This window comes from Phoca vitulina, unplaced genomic scaffold (genome assembly GCF_004348235.1).
Source record: "Phoca vitulina isolate PV1807 unplaced genomic scaffold, GSC_HSeal_1.0 scaffold1, whole genome shotgun sequence".
NCBI classification, from domain to species: domain Eukaryota; kingdom Metazoa; phylum Chordata; class Mammalia; order Carnivora; family Phocidae; genus Phoca; species Phoca vitulina.
In genome coordinates this window covers 78234574-78250953 of record NW_022589704.1, presented here as the reverse complement: position 1 = coordinate 78250953, position 16380 = coordinate 78234574, and the positions used below count along the sequence as shown (strand labels likewise).

The following is a 16380-nucleotide window of genomic DNA, read 5'->3' as shown; positions in this document are numbered from 1 at the left end:
TCCATGATAAACCAATCCAGGAGCTAGCTAGTATCGTTTATTTTCTCACACCCCAAGTTCCTCAGAGCCTAAAGGTGAGGTCAAGCCAAATCTGAATGTCTCTACCTTACTTGAAGACCATTATGTCTCCATCTTGTTTGGGTAATGTGGTTAAATTTAATTTCTCTTATAAGAAATAACACAAATTTTAATAGGTGTATTCCTATTGCGGCAACTTGCGGATAAGGAGATTTTTATGTGTAACAGATTTCTCACATACTACTCAATAGCACTACCTAAGAAAACAAGGAAGAACAACCACTATTTATGAGGTGAAAAATCATACAAATGAATATTTGTATAGAATTATTTTTAAAATCCTTTACACCTATATTGGTGGTGTTGACTCCAGTTTTTCTAGGTAAGTTGCCAGAACTTGTCAGCCAGAACTTCCTAATATAGTAGGTAATTATCTAGCCAATGGGGTTAATCTGAAAATTTAACCAGTCTATTCATGCTGGGCAATCTAAATTACCCAGTCAGAAAATCTATACTTTGTACATAAACTGAACAATTTAAAATTTGCCATTTCATTCTATTAAGTGGGTACAGACCCAAATAATGAGAACTGTAGTACAGCAATTCTTTCTTATTTAAAAACTGGACTCTCAGAAGCAACAAATTAAATGATAAAGAGACCACAGTCTAGCACAGACCATCGCATCATTTTATATTTTGCAATATAGATTATCCTCTACCAAATGGGTCATGTAATAATATGCATAGGTGTTGAACTGTCAAAAGAATTACACAAATTTCATTCATTCATTCATTCATTCGTTCCCTAATTAGAGTTTGGGGGAAAAAAAACTTCTCTAAATGCTCATATTTTGTAATGTAGATGATTAGCCTGTGTTAATGAACATGAAGTTAACAATCAGATTTCTTAAAATGCAGAACTTGACTTAATAAAGTTTTTCTTTCTACTAGGCATTTGTGCGAGAAAAGTCATTTTATTTCATTCTTAAAAGGACTTCATGCATGAGATTGCCACTTTACTGTGTATTTATCAAAACTGGTCCAGCTTATTTTTAATCCAGGTGTCGGGAGAGGTAGGTTAAAAGAGCATATAAATCTACACATAAGAGGCAGGATGAATTTTCAAATTGTGACATTAGAGAAGTGTCCCACTCTCAAGGGCTAAGTGTCTTCCACCGAAGTTTTCACCATTGGTGCGTACTCCTATGCAATTTGGTTAATGAGATAGCATCTCCCAGTTAAAATTGTGGGAGAGGGAGTTTATGCTGATTTTTTAAAAATCATAAATCACAGACACCTAACATTTTAAATAAATTTCATCCTTCCTAAGCACTTTTTGATGAAAGAGTCCTCTTAATTCATTTTAGTTCTCATCTACATACTATTAGCATGAGCATTCTTTTTTTTTTTTAAGATTTTTATTTATTTATTTGACAGAGAGAGACACAGCGAGAGTGGGAACACAAGCGGGGGAGTGGGAGAGGGAGAAGCAGGCTTCCCGCGGAGCAGGGAGCCCGATGCGGTGCTCGATCCCAGGACCCAGGGATAATGACCTGAGCCAAAGGCAGACGCTTAACGACTGAGCCACCCAGGCACCCCAGCATGAGCATTCTTATGAGCAAAAATTCTTCTAAAACTGCATCTTCTCATGACTATTTACAGAGAGTTATTTGAAAACCTGAGCTAGAGAATGGCAGGTTTAGGTAAATGCGATGTTGCCTCTATCTCTATATAATAAGGTGGGCTGTTCCCAGTTAATGTAGCACATACTGTTTTAGCTTACAAATGTTAAGAAGTAATAAATTTCCTATCAGAGAGAGCCCAGGCAAAAAGTTAAATTGTATAAATGTATTCACAACCTTAATTGTTTTAGCTCTATCCCTTACTCTAGCTTCCTCTTTTATCCTAGCCAGGGTTAAAAAGATAGACTGAGGGAAGCCTGGATGGCTCAGTTGTTAAGCGTCTGCCTTCGGCTCAGGTCATGGTCCCAGGGTCCTGGGACCGATCCCCCCATCGGGCTTCCTGCTCAGCGGGGAGCTTGCTTCTCCCTCTGCCTCTGCACCCCCTGCTTGTGCTTTCTCTCTCCCTGTCAAATAAATAAATAAAATCTTTATATAAATAAATAAATAGGGGCGCCTGGGTGGCTCAGTTGGTTAAGCGACTGCCTTCGGCTCAGGTCATGATCCTGGAGTCCCAGGATCGAGTCCCGCATCGGGCTCCCTGCTCGGCAGGGAGTCTGCTTCTCCCTCTGACCCTCCCCCGTCTCATGCTCTCTCTCTCTCTCTCTCTCTCTATCTCATTCTCTCTCTCAAATAAATAAATAAAATCTTTTAAAATAAATAAATAAATAAATAAATAAATAGATAGATAGATAAGACTGAGTCAGACAGATGGAACCGTTCTAATTTTAGTGCTTGCTGAGCTACTGTCTTGAACTCTCTGATCCTCCAAGTCTTCATGAGCACTAATGTTGATAACATCATCGGGTTACTGTGAGAAATTCTTGCCGCGCTGTGTATGAAATGCCTCTGCTAGCCCCTGCCAGGTAGAGCAAACCAAGAAGGAGGCTCTCTGATGGTCCTCCTCTCACCTGAGGTTTGGGGCAGCAGGAACTGACCGCTGGAGGAAGTTAGCAGCAATTACATGGTATTGGCATCACCCCTGTTCTGGGGGCGTATGTACCAAACCCTGCTCACAGGGAGAATCCCGATATCCTGAGGGCAGAGACGATTTATGGACCCTCAGGAGTTATTATTATTCTCAGAAATATTACATTTGAATGAGTGCAAATAAAACAAATGACATGAAATTAAAAAGGACATGAAAATAGTAAAAAGCTCCTATAAAATTTCAGGCATCAGTGAACCAAGTAGCCGAGGCACCTTGTAAATTCATGCTCTAATAGTCCTTATTTTTTGCCTACTGGGGCTACCTTGGTCAGGAATTATTTCATTGCAAAGAACAAAAAACTACACACATTATACTAAGCAAAACAAAACAAAAGGAAAAAACCTCAGAAAGTCAAGGGGAGGGATTTATTGGGAGGGATCAACAGTATCTCACATAACCCCAGGGCAGGACGAGTTTCTCCCTTCACAAGTACTTAATTCTTTCTTTCTGCAGACTCATTCTCACTTTTCCTCAGCCAAGCCTGACCACTCCTGTCCTGAGTGCTAGAAGAGACTCTGGGAAAGTTGTCTCGAGGAGCTTGTGCCTGTCCCCTTCCCTCTAACACCTTGAAGCAAGCTTTCTGCCTTAGGTCAGACTATGGGCTGATATACTCCAAGCCTGTCAGCCTTAAATCTAGACTGAATGATCTAAATTGAATCTAAATATTACATCCATTTTAACAGATGCTATATGTTGCCTAGGAAGGTAGGAAGCTAGAGACTTTAGTTCTTATTTAGCTAGGAATTCTCCCCTTTTTTCACACTTGGTTTTGGGGACATGGGAAATGATATTAAATTTCCTTTAGTTTTATTTTCGCTATGTGAGGCTTTTTTTCTGTAAAGATATCTTTATCTACCTCCCTATCTCTCTCTCTGTCTATCCATCTTTCTATCTATCTACCTGTCTATCATCTATCTATCTATCTATCTATCTATCTATCTATCTATCTATCTACTTATATATTTTAGTTCCAACTTTGGGGCTAGAAAATTCATCTTTAACCACGTGAATGACTCATTTTCCATTACTTCTCAGTACCTAGCAGAGGTTAACCAGTTTCTGGGTCTGAATGACAATTCACCAGAGAGAATGGCTCAAGGACCCATTTTGGTTCTGGGGAACATCTCTGTTCTAATTAATCATGGTCCATAGTTGGGCCTGTGGGACTCAGACCTCGTACACACAGGGTGAAAGCAGGTTCCTTAAGAAGGGGAGGGAAGATTGGAAAAGAAACTTATAGGAGTATTGAACAGAAACCCTACCACCTAGGCCAGCAGGTTTCGATTTGGGGTACGTACAAGAATTACCTGAGACATTTGTTAAAAATGCAGATTCCCCTGCCCCACCTTTGTAACATAATCATTTATGTTGAAATAACGAACACAGCACATTGTTACTTGTTGGTAAAATCCACATTGCTAAATCCACATTGTTGGTAAAGAATAAACATTTATCTTTTCAGTATAAATAGGCACATTTAAAATAACATCTTCTGCGTTCTTTATGGGACCAATGATATGGGAGTGGCAATTCTTTACACAAAAAATGATACATGAGGTGACATTGTATTAGATTAAGTAAACAGTATATGAGAAGTAACCCAAAGCTTAGTTTCAGGGCTGCTGTGATTTGATTTTTGCTGGTGAATATTGTTGTTTAAAATTTAAACCATCTTTCGGGGCGCCTGGGTGGCTCAGTCTTTAAGCGTCTGCCTTCGGCTCAGGTCATGATCCCAGGGTCCTGGGATCGAGCCCCGTGTCGGGCTCCCTGCTCCGCGGGAAGCCTGCTTCTCCCTCTCCCACTCCCCCTGCTTGTGCTCCCTCTCTCGCTGTCTCTCTCTCTGTCAAATAAATAAAATCTTTAAAAAAAAAATAAAATAAAATAAAAAAATAAAATTTAAACCATCTTTCATGAGACATTATCTTAAAGGTTCAAGTTTCCTTTATTATAACCCAAGAGCACTGAGGAATTATACCTAGCTATAGACAAAAGTACTTCTGGTGCATACTTTTTGATATCATGATGGTATGACAGCTTGGAAATATTGCTTTATAGCAAAAAAAAAAAAAAAAATACCTGCTTGTTACAACAATATGCAAAAAAAAAAAAAATGGATTTCTAGCCCTGTGTATTGCTGGACAACAAGCTAGTTCTAGAATTAAGAATGGCCATCATCTACATAAAGAACCAAAGGAACCCAATCAAGTAAATGTTAAAGTCATACATTCATGTGATAAGATTATAAGTAATCTCTTTCTAATATATGAACACATTGCCAAAGATTATGCAGCTACCATCTAGAAGTGATAGAGCCAGACGAGAAACCCAGGTCATCTGTTTCCCAAAAGCTCTTGAGCTCTGTGTCCTGGTAGGCTGCTTTCTCAGGCACTGTTTTTTTTTAAACCTTAACTAACTTCTCTAAAACCTCTTCCTTAGACAATATAAAAGGAACCACTTATGGCATCATTAATTATTAAACCAATTTGGATAAATCTAGAGTCACATTATTCATCCTCTAGAACATTACCTATGACTCTGCTTAGTGGGCCTTGGCCAAGTTGTTTTTCTAAGCCTCCGTCTTGTTAGCTGAAAATGGGGATCATAATGGGCTCTGTCTCCTTAGGTTTCTTACAAGGATTAAATGATATAAGATGTATAACGTGCTCTGCATAGATGCTGGCAGGTGAAAAACACTCAGTAAATCTTGGTTATTACTTTCTTACTTAAGGAAATTGGACATAACATAGTAATAACGTGTCGACTTGTGCTCTATCACTGTATATGTTTTTACCTCTGGATGAAAAACAGACATTTATTAAAAACCATTCACTGATGTTATAGAAACTTCAGACTATAGTTACCATAAACACTATCATTTCCTCTAATATACTGTTCTTACGCTTTTCCTTCTCCAAGGATGACCGTTATCCTTGGAGAAGGAAAGGTAGAGATGATAGACAGATGGATAGATGGATAGATATACATGAATTAACACAGAACTATGTAAAATGAATGTCTACAGTACAATTAATTGTCATGCAGCTTTCGTGCAATGTCTTATGCTTTCCTAGGTGTTTGTGTACATATTTTTTACATGATAACTTAAGTACTTTTCCAGTTAAAGGAGTAAACATTAAAAAAAAAGGAGTATACATTTCCGGTTACTGTTTCTCTTCTTAAAAATATATATTTAATGGTTTCATATATCCAGTCCTGAAACCTTCACCAGACCTACTTAAAATTTTTTTTGTGAGTGGATCCTTGGACCCTGCTTACAGCTGAATAAGTTGGAGAGATTTCTACTTTCTGGAAGGAAGCACTGCCTGAGGTATAATGGATATTTAAAGCCTGTTAGACCTTCCTAAAATGTTAGAATGATGGCTCTTCAACACTCACTTCTCTTTCTGTGCTCCTCCTCCCTCTCCAAACACATCTTCTTTCCAGGAGTCCCTGCCGGTGGCCCCTCCCCCACCCCCTTCTCCAGCAAGCCAGCTCGCCTTCCCAAACCAGCTCTCAGTGTCTGATAAAAAGAAAACATAATGTTCTATCTGCTACAATTATTATTTTGGAGTCGTGCTGTAAACATCCCCCTTCAACGTACACCACACAGAAATGCATGGGGTATGAACTCCAGCCTGTGTCTTTGGGCACCAGGGGCTGCTCCTGGCATCAAAGGTTGACTTCACAGTGGTTTCCCCCCAGTGGGGCTTAATTACAGGGCGAAGAATTGTCATGAGGAGCAGTCTGTTTGGATAGAGCCTTGTCTACCCAGAGTCATAAACGTGACACACAAGCTCTAAAGTTTCCTAAGAAGTGTTAATATTTAAGAGCATGTTAGACCCAGGAATTTGTAAATCAGTAGTTTTACTTTGAACACATCTCCAGCCAGTTGTGACATTGTTCAGTAAATTGGCAGCCTGTTTGCTGTTGTTTCCTCTTTTTGAAATTTAACCTCTTGGAAAAACAGCCGTCTGGGCTGTTCTATGTCTCAACATAGGCCACCAGCAAAGACCACTTAAAGTTGTTTTCTTTTATCTGGAGTATGAATTCCCCTCTAGCAACTTTCTTTCCTCCTTTTAAATCATTTTGACAGGGCATCTTTGCTGGGTGCAATTTCTGGGCCCTTTGAAAAGCTGGGGGCAGAGGATTTAGAATGGAACATCCTCTGTTGGGATTTCCTTCTGCTCACGCTGTAAAGGCAGAAAGTTTCTCAAATTTTTATGCCGTGAATGGACGTTTTTTCGCCCGTTAACTGATGTTTCATTCCATGCAAGATAGCATTTTGGATGTCAGACTTTTTGATGTTGTCTTTTAACACATACAGGCTTGGAATTGGCTGTGTTTGAGTAATCAACAGTAAGAGAGATAACCACAATGATTCGTCATCGCTGTAAATATATATGTTTAATATGTCACAGCTTTATTACTTTTACATTGAACCCAAAAGTTCGCCATTTCCAAGTGGATTCAGGGGAAAAATTTGTCGGGAAGGAATAGGTTTTGAAAAGAAATCAGTTCTAGAGTATTCAGACCCTGAACAGATTTCTCCATGCAATGTAGGAGATCTGGAAATAATAATACGAAGACTCATGATATTTCCCTTAGACTAAAATTGGTTCATGTCTATCTCTGCCACAAGTAACAAACTTTATAGCTAGCCAAAGTCTACTTTTTTGGCTCTCAGTCTCAAATTTCAGTTGGTAGAATTCCGCAGAAAAAAGACTTTGTTTGGAACAATCAACCATGTTGGTAAAGCAATGTTTTGTTTGGAAATACACAGATTGCTGCTTCAAAGTGCTTAATGAATGGGTATGTGTGTGTTTCTACAACATTTTTTAAGGAAAGTAGAAGACAGGAAATACAAACCTACATATTAAAGAGTTCTGCCAAATGAAGAGCTCTGTACTTTTTTATAAAGAAATTCTCTGCCAAGAGTTTGCCAAAACCTGATTGCAAATGAACATCACAGCTTCTCACAAACAAATCAGGAACTCCTGTGAATGGATGCCCAGTGTTTTCATGTGCATTGCCAAGCAATCACTGCCCACTGGGTAGAGATAGGAGGAGAAATCGATTGCAATGCCTGTGTATGGGCGTAGCAAAATTTTTGCAGTTCAGACCATAGCTTCATAGCTATGGTAAACCCTCATTTACAAAGCTTTTGATTATTTCCACAAATGGTGGGCAAATAGCGGTCCAGACAGAGGGGTATTTTATAATTTCTAGCTTCTCATAGAAAAACAAATGTTGGTGCCTCTTTTCCAAAGACCGGAAAATATGGATTATAATTTATTTTTTATCTAAAGTCAGTTCAGTTTCATTTTTGGGATAAGAAGCTAGAAAATCTCAACTATTAGAACAATAACTCTATGGATTTTTATTTTTAAAGCAGTCCATAATGAGACAAAAATTAGTAAAATATTTTTGAAGCCAGATTTTCATTGGCCATGCTCTCAACATAATAAATATTATTTCCCGGGTACTTATTTTGCGATAGACAGTATGCTACTGCTTTATTTATTTATTTTTTTAAACAAAGAGTTTAGTTTTATTTTCTCTGTGCATTTGCAAAAAACTTAGGACCAACATAGAAAAAAAATAAAACCACCTGTGAAAAACATTACACTTAAGAAAAAAAAAAAGGCCTGAGAGGGATTAGTGCCTTAGCCATAGGGAGTTACAGCAACTCTGATTGGTCCAAGGAATTGAAAAGATATTGGGAAGATAGACCAGGAAGCAAGAGAACAGAAATTACTGAGGAAGAGGGCCTCGAAGTGGGCCACAAGGGGGAACTGGAGGCTGGGGGGTGGGCCGGGGTGGAGGGAGGGGCCCCAGCTGGTAGCCATAGGGTGGGGGTCATGGAGGCCCAGTGTATCCATGAGGAGGCGTCAGTGGAGGAGGTCCACACATCCCATGTGGAGGCATAGGACCTGGGTGACCCATGGGAGATCCAAACAGAGGCCCTCGAGGGGCATGCCCATTGGAGGAGGTCCAGGATGAGGCATTCCAGGTGGCGATCAGGGTGGTGGCTGCCCCGCAGAGCCTGGGGGCCCAGCATGGGGGTGTCCTAAGCCATGAGGGCCATGGTGGACCAGCTGCATCTGAGACATCCCTGGATGGGACATCCCACCCGGTGGGAATGGGTGAGGATATGAGTGTCCATGTCCGGATGTCCAGCCCCTGGGGTTCCTGCTGATGGTGGGCCATGTCCTCCAGCCCCAGGAGGCATAGGTGGTGGGGGCATGGCTGGGGGTATCCCAGGTGGAAGGGCTCCAGGAGGTGGCACTGGGGGTGGGAAGGACCCAGGAGAAGGCATGCCTGGTGGAGGAAGCCCAGACCCCAGTGATGATACCACAGGATTGGGGGCTGAGGGTGGAAGGGGTGCATCTGCAAACAGCTGATGAGGGTGGTCAGCCTGGGACAGTGGGTTCTGGGCTGCCAAAAGTCGTTCAGCTGCTGCGCCATGGTGCTCACCCTTGGAGTTCTTCTTGAAGGCATAGGACACAGTGATAGGGAGGTTACAGAGATATTGCCCATTCATGGCCTCAGTAGCTGCGTGCAAAGCATCAAATGAAGCGAAATTAATAAAGGCATAACCTTTGGAGTTGCCTGTGTCAGGGTCCCGCATAATCTCCGGGGTTTGTAAGATGACCCAAAAGGTGCTGAAAGTATCATAAAGCAGTTTCTCACCAATCTCCAAGTCTAGATTGCCAATGAAAATGTCGGCCCCCACATCCAGGTTCTTGTTGTGAGTTGATGCTTTGTTCACCTGTATTGGTTTCCCATAGGGTTTGATAATGTTCATGATCTTAATGGCATACTCAGCATCTTCCTCACTCAAGAATTCCACAAAGCCATAGTCTTGGTGCTGACCTGTGACTCTATCCTTTGGCATGTGGACGTTGACTACTGGCCCTGCCTGGAGAAATAGCTCCCACAGCAATGGTTCGCTAACCTTCTCGTCCAGGCTCCCGACGTAGACAGTGGCATGCTGGTTCCACCCGGAGTTCGGCCAGGCCGCCATGGCGAAAGAGCTCCCGCCGTCTCCAGGCAGCGATCCCGCCCTCTGACCGCCGACAGTATGCTACTGCTTTAAATACTTCCTGTAATTTTAAAATTTTGGATGTCTCAAATTATTTAGATAGCAAATGACAGGTCTAGATTTTGAACAGAATTCTGTCTTACTCTAAATTATGTGTTCCTTATGACTATATTCTAATGACTTCCTTATGTCAATAATAAGGCAAAGCATCTTGCTTGACTCAAAAAATTTTTTTAATTCCAGTCATAATTTTATCCACAGAACCAAATCAGTATTTATTTTCAAAGTATCTCTCATACCTTCCTTATTATGTCTCATGCTATTGCGGTGGCATAAGTCCGTCCACTATCTTCACCCTTAATCTGACCCAGAGCCAACGAATAAAAGGTATAGAAACTACAGCCTCTTTTTCCTTGCCTGTGGCAGGCATCACCAACAGAAAATGGCACCCTTCTCCCTGCAGCCAGCCTCATGCTGTATTCCTCATCACAGTGTTCCGGGAAATGATACCAGTTATCTGAGTTTGCTCCCAAGAAAAAAATATACTTGCCATCGAGGATTCATCTCATCCTGTGCACTGTTACCAGAAAAACTCCTTAAAATACTTCTTTTATAATTTCACTGTCCTGATCAAAATTAGTCAGTGGCTCGATATTGCCTACTCCCTAAAATCAGATCCCTTAGCTCCTCCAGGCTTTTTCCAAATGTTCTTCTCAGCCTTCTCTTCCTCTCCTTTTACTCTTCTACAGAGATTTTACCTCTCATGGCCTGGGAGTTTGCATTCTCCTAAACTTTGTATGCTTTTTCTTTATCTAAGAATGTTGCTTTGTTTCTCTGTGGTGATAAAATCATACCAATAGTTTTAGATCAACCCCCCAACTATTTCAAAACTAACTGATTTGTTTTTCCTCCAGATTTTCAATATGGTAGAAGTTCTCTAATCTGATGAGATCAAGACCAGTAGTTGACAGGTCAATCGACTACAAAAAAAATAAAAAGAACGCTTAGGGAAAGAATCATAGTCATGATACATATATTTCATAAACATTCCAATTTAAAACTTAAAAAGCTATACATTAATTCATCAAACTTTTGATATAGGGCCATTTTTTTAAAAATTAAAAGTCTGCTAATAGAATTTAACAGCATCTTTCTTTCATACAATACACCCATAATGCATCCTCCATGATTCCCAGTTTGGGTTTATTTAAAGTGAAGCAGGGGGAACCTGGGTGGCTCAGTCCAGTTAAGTGTCTGACTCTTGATTTCAGCTCAGGTCATGATCTCAGGGTCATGGGACTGAGCCTTGTGTCAGACTCCACGCTGCGTCAGGAGTCTGCTTGATGTTCTCACTCTTCCTCTCCCTAAGCCCCTCCCCCCACTTGCACTCTAAATAAATAAAATCTTTAAAAAATTAATAAAGTGAAGCAAGAACCTTCCAAATATTGTGAGTACAAAGTCCTCCTAAATTTCTGTGATCGTTCCCCCTAATCTTTTTAGGTGTTTTTTTTTTTTTTCAATACTTAATTTGTTAATAATTTTTTCTAGCCATTAATATTTAAAAGTCTTTATAAAGCAATCAATTTTGTTTTCATACAAAAACTCCACACCTCTCCTTATGCCCCCATATTTTATTGATTTCATTGTGTGATTTTAATAACAAGTACATTGACATATGTGGAACAAACATGCTTGGACAGCATAGTACTCAACTGCAGGTGTCCTAGAGGGTGGTAAGCTCGCTGTGAGCAGGGGCCCTACTATGGCAATGTATTTTGCTGAGCGGATGGAGAGCTAAACTTATTCCAGAGAGTTGGTTAAGTGAATGGCGAAGAAAGATTCTTCTCATTTATATTTATAGTCTGTTTCATTGCTTGACTCTGATGATATGCAGCTTTTGAAGGGGTGGGGGTGGCAATTGTCTTTCTGTGTAGACTGTTGTGGTTGGCTGTAGAGGGCAGGAAAATTGTTTAAGAGTCCCTTGGATTCTTCCTCACAACAAATCATACTGACATTATAATGAAAATAGAGTATTCAATAAATTCTTTTTGCTGATTAAACTCATCTGGCAAGGTGAAACAAAAAAATCTTCTAGAAATCCACAAAAAGGAAATACTCTGGAGGTTCACAGTTCAAACAGGACTCCATAACTCGGACAGGGACAGATAATCAGAACATAAAATCATTTAGGAAACTAAGGGTGCAGTTCCTGCACTAAAATTTTGGATACATTATGGATATAACGCAGTGTTCAAGGCACAGAATAAATTAATACTAAATGGGGTAATTGTTTAAATAAATAAATAAATAATTTACACTGAAGAATTTAAATAATTTTCTAGAAGCTCAAAAACTTTAGAAACCTTTCTGTTTCCGTGATCTAGGATATAGACACATCACTCTAACATTCTCAGCTTAACAAAAGAAAGTGGAAAGGGTGGGAGATTTGTCCAAGGTCACAGAACAAGTGATCTAAACATAGCTAACCAACCACAGGGTACCCAAAATGTTCTTAGTCAAAAGACTTCAAAGCTTTTTTTCCCCAAAATAACTGCTTCAGTCAAAGAGAGAAGGATAATTGCTACTTCTACAGACAACAGAAGAAACCAGCATCATTTCATCCCAGAGAGCAGCATTAAATGGCCACCCACACACTCCATCACATATTTATCTTCTCCAGCTGCAAGACCCTCTTCTCTCTGGCTCCCCATTGACCTAGAAAGAAGAACTAATGAATAAACAAAGTCTAAAACAGATGCAAAGGCGGAATGCATAAAAAGTGCTACTGCACTTTAATTGAATCTCTGGGTCAGCTCTTCCCCGCTCGCTGGTGCTACGGTCAAGGAGGCACATCAGCTCTTCACAGAGACTGTGGTGGCTCGACGTCGGCCAGGACCAATGCCTGGCTGTGCAGGACAGGAGGCCTCAGCCGGGCCTTGAAGAGTCCTCAGTTTAGGTGACTGGCAACCACTGGCTAGGGCGAATTTGATTCCTTTCCTTTCATCTCAATAACAAGCTGTCGGTGGTTCCTGAAGGCAATCATGATGGACCAGATGTACGGTTGTGTCAGATGCCTACATTCAAGAGAGTGCTCTGGCGCTCAGGGCAGTCGACGATTCATCCATTAGAGATGCATTTCTTTAAGGCAGAGGTCAAACACTGGTGGCCCATTCGGCCTTCAGATGGATTTTGTGTAGGCCACACAGCTGTCTGTTTATTCATTTAAAAAAGACTGCCAGTGCATTCAGATGCGCCATTTGCCGAGTTCTGTAGCGTAAATACTCTCACAGTGTCTGATTTCAAGCCACCAGCATGACACTCCCAGACGCAGCATTGGGAGGAGGTGTGGGGTAGCACGCCCTTCGCCATTGCACAGCGTCTCCATCATACACATACCATAGATGTAAAGACGCTAAGGTGCAGATGTCATGGTAAAGCATAGTAAAATAATTAGAAAGCAAAATCATTATGATGAGCTTTGAGTATTTGTTACCTTTGTTTAATGTGACTGCAAGTTTTTATAATTTAAATTTTCATGCTGGCTGTGTTCCATAACCAGCTTTCAGAATCCTTGAAAACCCACCACTCGGCTTTCGTGAGTCAGTGCGGCCAGCTGCAGGACCACACAGCACGCAGGGTGCATATCATGACCAGCAACCACAGCCACAGCGGTTCAGGCTCCCAAAGCCAGATCTGATTCCCAGTTGGCACATTTACTAGCTGTGCGAGCTTGCACAAGCTCCTTAACCACACAGAACCTCCGTTTTCTCAGGTGGAAAAATAAGTTAATAATGTTTATTTGGTGACTCTGTCGTGAGGAGTAAATAAAAAGTATATGTGAAGGGCTTAGCACTGTGTTTGGCACATAATAATCACTCCGCAAATCGTGACTTTGACTCTAGGTAGGAATTACTTGATTAGGTTTATTTTGCTGCTACCTTGAAAATCTGCCCACAGGACCTCAAAGAAATGAGAAATTCATGAATAGAGGAAGGAAAGAAACCAGGGAGACTGGGAAAGACTGGACGAAGGGCGACACAAGGGCGCTGAGAAAGAGTGAGAATAAGATAGGATCAAAAGATACAAAATTAGGACGAGAGAAAGTAATTCAAAAATGCAGTTGTTTTTCTTAGAGATCCGTTCTCAATTTTTCACAGAGGCTGTATAATTTCTGCATAAATTGTTGAAGTCATTTCCTTGAATGGACAGCATCAAGTGTCAAACCATCCCCTCCTACCCATTTGGCCCAGAAAATTCAATCGGTAGTGGACATGTGACCCACACCCAGCCAGTTAGATACGCTCTCACCTTGAAATTTGGAATTGATACCTGGAGACTGAAGTGAGGTGTTGCTGGGAGCGGCCATGCTGGGCAGCTCTGATTGGTCATGAGAAAATGAGGCAAGGAAGCCAATCTGCAGAGGTGGAGGAAAGCAAAGTAGCAAAACAGAAATAGAGCTGGCTGAGCCCACAGCAGAAAAAAGGAGACAGGAGACCAATGAAAGCTTTCCAGTTCTTATGAAGTTTGGCTGTACCCCTCATACTTTGTTTCTGTAAGATGAACCATTTTCTTTATGATAAAATTCCTTTACCTCAACAAACTTGAATGGGCATCTATTCCTTACAACCCAATGATCCCTGACCAATGGGCAGATGATCTCTGCCCATTCTGTGAAAATATACAAAAATCACAGTAGATTGTAGCTTGAAGAGATGAGATTCCAGCCCCCTTGGTCAATGTATGATCAATGAATTCAATGTTGCCCAGAGAAGTTAAATGACTCGCACTGAGTCACATATTTAACAAGTAATAGAGCTATTCTAAAGCGTGGTTCGGCTGGGTCCCGGGCAGGGCCACGCCCCTCCGCAGTACGTTACTGGTGTGCTTCCAATTTTGGAGGGGTAGCACATTCAAAATCCCTTGAGAGTGATACATTCTCAAGGACCCAATCTCAGTGTCTCTTTTTATGAATAAGGTCAGATAGAACAGAGCAGAGCAGGAAGTTGGTCTACTGAGAGGCAGGGTTAAAACATGGGCTTCTCAGTTTGATTGGCCTGTGTGCAAATCCTGACAAGCTGTGTGACTATGGGAAAGAAACATGGCCTCCCTAAGCTCCAGTTTCTCCTCTGAACAATGCAGACAAAGAAAATTATCTAATTTAGAGAGTCATTGGAGGATTAAATAAATGCATGAATGTACTTAGCATATTCCCCCCACCCTCCATGTAGTAAACATTCACTAAATGTTAAAATTGTTCTTGACCTTACTATTGTCAGTTAGTCAGGTAGGAGTCAGGAACCAAGCCCAGTGGGTTCTGTGTCCTTTTACCTTTGGATGCAGTGATTTCTTTCCTTAATGTAACGATGTAAGTTTATATAATTTCCTTGACTTAATGGTGTAAGTGTATACAATCAGTAACAGCGTCCACACATGCATATTTCTACATGATACAAATCATTCCTTCAACAGTAGTTATTTACTAAATCTTTTCTTAAGGATGGGAATGACTTCAGTCCAGAATATAGTTGAGATTTAATGTGCATTGAAAATAGACACTTTTATACTGGGCGATTAAAAATGTGGCACTAAATGTAATAAACCATGGATGCTAAGAGTCAGCATTAAAAGCAAGCACTATGTTTCCTAGAACTCCTATGAGGCAGAGCTAACAAGAATTACTAAGCCAGCAGCTCAAATCAGGAGATAGTATGTAAGCACAGCCACACTTCATTAATGCAGAAGCGCCAAGAAACTGTTTTCAGCCAGAAGCAATGTAGAATGCAACATAATTAAACAAGTGGAGATGGATCAACCTAGAAACTTTACAAGACATGATTACAGCTTTAAAATTCCATGATGCAGTGTTTATTAGCAAGATCATTGTAATCTAGGGCAGCAATTCTCAGGCTTCTGTGGCATAAGAGTCAACATGAAGAACTTGTAAAAAATGCATTTTTTGGATCCAACCACTGGATGTTCAAATTCAGTGGTTCTGTAGTGCTGAACAGTTACCTATAGTTTTTAATCGAGCTCTCTGGGTAATTATAATCCAGGTGATCTTAGCATAATTCATTCTGAGAAACACTGACAAAGAATCTTAGATCAAGTAACTTTTTTTTTTTAATCTTTTTTTTAAAAGATTTTATTTATTTATTTGAGAGAAAGAGAGAGAGAGCAGGAATACAAGCAGGGGGAGTGGGAAAGGGAGAAGCAGGCCTCCCGCCGAGCAAGGAGCCCAGTGTGGGGCTCGATCCCAGGACCCTGGAATCATGACCTGAGCCAAAGGCAGATGCTTAATGACTGAGCCATTCAGGCGCCCCTCGAATAACTTTTTTTTCAAAGATTTTATTTATTTATCTATTTAAGAGGCAGAGAGAGAGAGATCAGAAGCAGCGAGAGGGAGACGCAGACTCCCCGTGGAGCAGGGAGCCCAATGTGGGGCTCGATCCCAGGACCCTGGGATCATGTCCTGAGCCGAAGGCAGATGTTTAACGACTGAGCCACCCAGGCACGCTGCAAGTAACTTTTCTGACAGGAAGGAAACAAAATTCTGCATAAGGAGCTCTTCTCAGCAGTCTCAGAATGGAGGCAGATCAGACCCTTAAAAGAAAAGAAAAGAAAAGAAAAGAAAAGAAAAGAAAAGAAAAGAA

General features: G+C 40.8%; 1 pseudogene; it reads right to left on the bottom strand.

Moving 5' to 3' along the window:
* Positions 1-8439: 8439 nt before the first annotated feature.
* On the bottom strand, positions 8440-9712 carry LOC116644743 (annotated as a pseudogene).
* Positions 9713-16380: the final 6668 nt, after the last annotated feature.